Consider the following 6596-nt stretch of genomic DNA (forward strand, 5'->3'; position numbering starts at 1 on the left):
AATAAGAAAGTAAATGTCACGGATCCCCCCGGTACAGCTGCCAATTCCGTTCACCAGCTCCGTAGGTCTACATCACCGGCCTTCTACAGTGAGGGAAAAAAGTATTTGATCCCCTGCTGATTTTGTACGTTTGCTCACTGACAAAGAAATGATCAGTCTATCATTTTAATGGTAGGTTTATTTGAACAGTGAGAGACAGAATAACAACAAAAAAATCCAGAAAAACGCATTTCAAAAATGTTATAAATTGATTTGCATTTTAATGAGGGAAATATGTATTTGACCCCCTCTCAATCAGAAAGATATCTGTCTCCCAGGTGTCTTTTATACAGGTAACGAGCTGAGATTAGGAGCACACTCTTAAAGGGAGTGGTCCTAATCTCAGCTTGTTACCTGTATAAAAGACACCTGTCCACAGAAGCAATCAATCAATCAGATTCCAAACTCTCCACCATGGCCAAGACCAAAGAGCTCTCCAAGGATGTCAGGGACAAGATTGTAGACCTACACAAGGCTGGAATGGGCTACAAGACCATCACCAAGCAGCTTGGTGAGAAGGTGATAACAGTTGGTGCAATTATTCGCAAATGGAAGAAACACAAAAGAACTGTCAATCTCCCTCGGTCTGGGGCTCCATGCAAAATCTCACCTCGTGGAGTTGCAATGATCATGAGAACGGTGAGGAATCAGCACAGAACTACACGGGAGGATATTGTCAATGATCTCAAGGCAGCTGGGACCATAGTCACCAAGAAAACAATTGGCAACACACTACGCCGTGAAGGACTGAAATCTTGCAGCGCCCGCAAGGTCCCCCTGCTCAAGAAATACAGGGCCGTCTGAAGTTTGCCAATGAACATCTGAATGATTCAGAGGAGAACTGCGTGAAAGTGTTGTGGTCAGATGAGACCAAAATCAAGCTCTTTGGGATCAACTCAACTCACCGTGTTTGGAGGAGGAGGAATGCTGCCTATGACCCCAAGAACACCATCCCCACCGTCAAACATGGAGGTGGAAACATTATGCTTTGGGGGTGTTTTTCTGCTAAGGGGACAGGACAACTTCACCGCATCAAAGGGACGATGGACGGGGCCATGTACCGTCAAATCTTGGGTGAGAACCTCCTTCCCTCAGCCAGGGCATTGAAAATGGGTCGTGGATGGGTATTCCAGCATGACAATGACCCAAAACACACGGCCAAGGCAACAAAGGAGCGGCTCAAGAAGAAGCACATTAAGGTCCTGGAGTGGCCTAGCCAGTCTCCAGACCTTAATCCCATAGAAAATCTGTGGAGGGAGCTGAAGGTTCGAGTTGCCAAACGTCAGCCTCGGAACCTTAATGACTTGGAGAAGATCTGCAAAGAGGAGTGGAACAAAATCCCTCCTGAGATGTGTGCAAACCTGGTGGCCAACTACAAGAAACGTCTGACCTCTGTGATTTCCAACAAGGGTTTTGCCACCAAGTACTAAGTCATGTTTTGCAGAGGGGTCAAATACTCATTTCCCTCATTAAAATGCAAATCAATTTATAACATTTTTGACATGCGTTTTTCTGGATTTTTTGTTGTTATTCTGTCTCTCACTGTTCAAATAAACCTACCATTAAAATTATAAACTGATCATGTCTTTGTCAGTGGGCAAACGTACAAAATCAGCAGGGGATCAAATACTTTTTTCCCTCACTGTAGGTGTCACTGATCTGGTTCATTACCACCAACCCCGGACTGTCTTGTCTCATTACGCACACCTGGTTCCCATTCCCCCTGATTAGTATGTGTATATATGTGCCCTCTGTTCCCTATTGTCCCATGTCCGTTGGTCTTGTGAGTACCATGTATTGTGTGCTTGTTATTACGGGTCTCGTCCCGCGTATTGTTTAGAGGTTTACACCTCGCTCTTTTGTTTGGTTACATCCCTGAGTTATATATATATGTACACGTGTTTGTTTTGGGCTTCATCCCCGTCGTTGTTCATGATGTACCTTGTGTTGGGTGGAGAAAATAAAACCCCTATTATGTATTCCTGCGCCTGTCTTCAAATCCTTATACTACGTGACAGTATACAAGCAATGGACACTATTTCCGTACTTTTAGGGCCCATAATGCAATTATTCAGAAATGGGCGTGGCTTCTTCAGATTTGAAGAAAATGGTGGAAAATATGCAGCCGAAGTCCGACGAGATCGGATACAAATGACAAACCTACTGTAACGTTAGTTGGCTACTAATACATCGAACTTGCCAGTAAATTTACTTTATGCTATCTAACTACCCAACATTTATTGAGGTGATTATTCATGTCATTCATAGCTTAGCTAAGTGGTATAGTGGTTCGGGTGTGTTCATAAATTTGCTCTGGCTATCTACTCCGATTTCAGAGCACTCTCCGCTGACTGTGCCACAGCGCAGAATAACTGATGAATTTACGAATGCTCAACACCCGTTAAATGTGGCCGGTGTCAGTAAACGTCATCAAAAAAGCATAATTAAATTGTTGCTAGCAGCACAGTTACCGTCACCAAACGCTCTGGATAACATAAACTGCCTAACCAGCTCTGCTAGGGCGAGTAAAATGGTCAGAGTGAGGTGTTCTCTCATTTGTGTCTGGAAGTAGCTAGAAAGTTAGCCAGTTAGCTTGGGTGCTTGACTGCCGTAGTGAGGTCTGAACGCTCAATCAACCCTACTCCTCGGCCAGAGCGTCCAGTTTACGCGCTGAACGCGCCGAGAGTGAAACACTGAATTTACGAAAGGACAATCTGACAACGCCCTGAATTTTACGAACGGCCAGAGCCCACTCTGGCACTCCAGATTGAATTTACAAACACACCCGAAGTCTAGTTAGTAATTTGTTATGCTAACAAGCTAGCAAGAGGTTGCATAGCAACAGCATCAACTTCCGGTAGACAGGCGAAGCGCTAGTACACTCAACTGAAAGGATATTGTTCGTTTACAGTATACTAAAATGAACTAATATATATAGTATGTAGTATATACTCATTAAGTATGTAGTATACAGTATGTTAGTATGGATATTCGAACACAGCTCTGGAATCAGAGCAGCCACATCTCTGGAGCCCTATTGTTGCTCTGGAGTGAACGTTATTTATAGTAAGGGTTACATGGAGAAAATCGGACTTCTCTGAAATGAAAATGGATGGCCCTCCAAAATATATTTGACCATAGCCTTAGATATGCAGTTTTAGAAACTGTTATTCGTACTGTAAGCAACGCAGGTATTTTTATAGAGCACAGGGCTGTGGGCCAGAAGGTTGTGGTTTCACAGACCACCGTGGACAAGTCGGGGTGGAAAGATTTCCTTTATAGTAAAAGTATGAATCTATCATCGTATTTGCAGTTCCGAGAAAATATAAACATTTCATGCAATTCTATGTCATTTAACATAATAGCAGAATATGTTTTAATACCACACAAAGAACTGAAATTACAGGCTAAGAATGGACAGAGAGATAGGCCTATGTGTTCATCTTATCATATTTCTCCAATACCAAATCAGTGTGTCTTGTTTTCAACGAAACTGTCCCTGTTTGCAAATAATTAGGAATCTGAGCATGGTACTTTCAAAAGTTAGGCCTACCTTTCCACCCCAGACAGAATAGGCCTACCGACGCAGAAACATGTAAGCTTTAACTGCTGGCTACTCGTCTTTTGTGGCTTAACCCAATGAGAGAAGGTCACAAGTGGTCTACCAACTGAGCTACATCCCTGCCGGCCATTCCCTCCCCTACCCTGGACAACGCTGGGCCAATTGTGCGCCGCCCCGGCTATGACAGAGCCTGGATTTGAACCAGGATCTCTAGTGGCACAGCTAGCACTGCGATGCAGTGCCTTAGACCACTGCGCCACTCGGCATCTTTCACAGGAGATGCGGAAGGCCGACATCAGCGGATGCGGTTGATTGAGACGCAGCACATCCAATATATCTCTAGCTTAAACAGACAGATTCTTATGGGGATTTTTTAATTATGCTAATTAGATCTCAGCAGGGGGGCGGGCATCGACTCTAGGGGTTTTTAAACCTCAAATACACGACAAGTTTGACATTTCCTGAATTGCAGGAAAGCTATCCTGTAACAGGGTGATGAAATTAAGATCCAATATCTGTAGCACTTTAATCTGTTGCTTGTTGTAGCATGGGGTCGGTCACAGGTGTACAATGTATAGAATGTTCAAATTCACACCGTGAAACAATAGAGTAAAGTGTTTCAGTTAGAACTTATCTAACTTACAGAAAAACAGGTCTTATATTTGATGGCGAGATCAGTAACCATATGAAAACATTCCTTTATATGTTCTAGGAACATTTACTGTCAGCTAGTTGTGTACAGTAGAAAAAAAGCATCGTACAGAGTCACTCGAGCCACACGATACTAAGAGTGACTGTATTATTGTTGAGTTTGTGGACAAGTCAACATACAGGTAAGTGTCTAATCGTGAGGCAACTCAAAGATCTGAGTTAAGGGTGAGTCATTGTATTATTTGTAGTTCCACTGTAGATTTGATAAAGGGTTTAAGTACAGTTAATGTTCATCCCATGTTAGGTTGCTAAGTCACTATGCAGGTGTTGATTTACACCTCAGACAAAATGAGAAGCCTGAATGAAAACAGTAAGTAATCACATCATGACAGTGATTATGAATGTCATCCACCATGAGCATTTGTGTTTTACGTAATCTAGCTATCAACTGTTTTGCAACCGAAACAAAGAGAAACAAAGCTACCATGTGTACCATTTCCTCCAAAACATAGTGTTTTCATAACAACCCATACACAACAGTGGTCGGGTAGGCTGTTTGGAGTGTTCATCCAGTCCCAAAAAATAATATATATATATATTATGTCCCCCCCACCTGTAAAACCAAAGTTGCTCCCCTGCATATACAGTTGAAGTCGGAAGTTTACATACAGTGGGGAAAAAAAGTATTTAGTCAGCCACCAATTGTGCAAGTTCTCCCACTTAAAAAGACGAGAGAGGCCTGTAATTTTCATCATAGGTACACGTCAACTATGACAGACAAAATGAGAAAAAAATCCAGAAAATCACATTGTAGGATTTTTTATGAATTTATTTGCAAATTATGGTGGAAAATAAGTATTTGGTCAATAACAAAAGTTTTTCAATACTTTGTTATATACCCTTTGTTGGCAATGACACAGGTCAAACGTTTTCTGTAAGTATTCACAAGGTTTTCACACACTTTTGCTGGTATTTTGGCCCATTCCTCCATGCAGATCTCCTCTAGAGCAGTGATGTTTTGGGGCTGCCGCTGGGCAACACAGACTTTCAACTCCCTCCAAAGATTTTCTATGGGGTTGAGATCTGGAGACTGGCTAGGCCACTCCAGGACCTTGAAATGCTTCTTACGAAGCCACTCCTTCGTTGCCCGGGCGGTGTGTTTGGGATCATTGTCATGCTGAAAGACCCAGCCACGTTTCATCTTCAATGCCCTTGCTGATGGAAGGAGGTTTTCACTCAAAATCTCAAAATGGCCCCATTCATTCTTTCCTTTACACGGATCAGTCGTCCTGGTCCCTTTGCAGAAAAACAGCCCCAAAGCATGATGTTTCCACCCCCATGCTTCACAGTAGGTATGGTGATCTTTGGATGCAACTCAGCATTCTTTGTCCTCCAAACACGACGAGTTGAGTTTTTACCAAAAAGTTCTATTTTGGTTTCATCTGACCATATGACATTCTCCCAATCCTCTTCTGGATCATCCTAATGCACTCTAGCAAACTTCAGACGGGCCTGGACATGTACTGGCTTAAGCAGGGGGACACGTCTCGCACTGCGGGATTTGAGTCCCTGGCGGCGTAGTGTGTTACTGATGGTAGGCTTTGTTACTTTGGTCCCAGCTCTCTGCAGGTCATTCACTAGGTCCCCCCGTGTGGTTCTGGGATTTTTGCTCACCGTTCTTGTGATCATTTTGACCCCACGGGGTGAGATCTTGCGTGGAGCCCCAGATCGAGGGAGATTATCAGTGGTCTTGTATGTCTTCCATTTCCTAATAATTGCTCCCACAGTTGATTTCTTCAAACCAAGCTGCTTACCTATTGCAGATTCAGTCTTCCCAGCCTGGTGCAGGTCTACAATTTTGTTTCTGGTGTCCTTTGACAGCTCTTTGGTCTTGGCCATAGTGGAGTTTGGAGTGTGACTGTTTGAGGTTGTGGACAGGTGTCTTTTATACTGATAACAAGTTCAAACAGGTGCCATTAATACAGGTAACGAGTGGAGGACAGAGGAGCCTCTTAAAGAAGAAGTTACAGGTCTGTGAGAGCCAGAAATCTTGCTTGTTTGTAGGTGACCAAATACTTATTTTCCACCATAATTTGCAAATAAATTCATTAAAAATCCTACAATGTGATTTTCTGGATTTTTTTTTCTCAATTTGTCTGTCATAGTTGACGTGTACATATGATGCAAATTACAGGCCTCTCTCATCTTTTTAAGTGGGAGAACTTGCACAATTGGTGGCTGACTAAATACTTTTTTCCCCCACTGTACACTTAGGTTGGAGTCATTAAAACTCGTTTTTCAAACACACCACAAAATGTATTGTTAACAAACTACAGTTTTGGCA

The sequence above is a fragment of the Coregonus clupeaformis genome, chromosome 12, assembly GCF_020615455.1.
Source record: "Coregonus clupeaformis isolate EN_2021a chromosome 12, ASM2061545v1, whole genome shotgun sequence".
NCBI classification, from domain to species: Eukaryota; Metazoa; Chordata; class Actinopteri; order Salmoniformes; family Salmonidae; genus Coregonus; species Coregonus clupeaformis.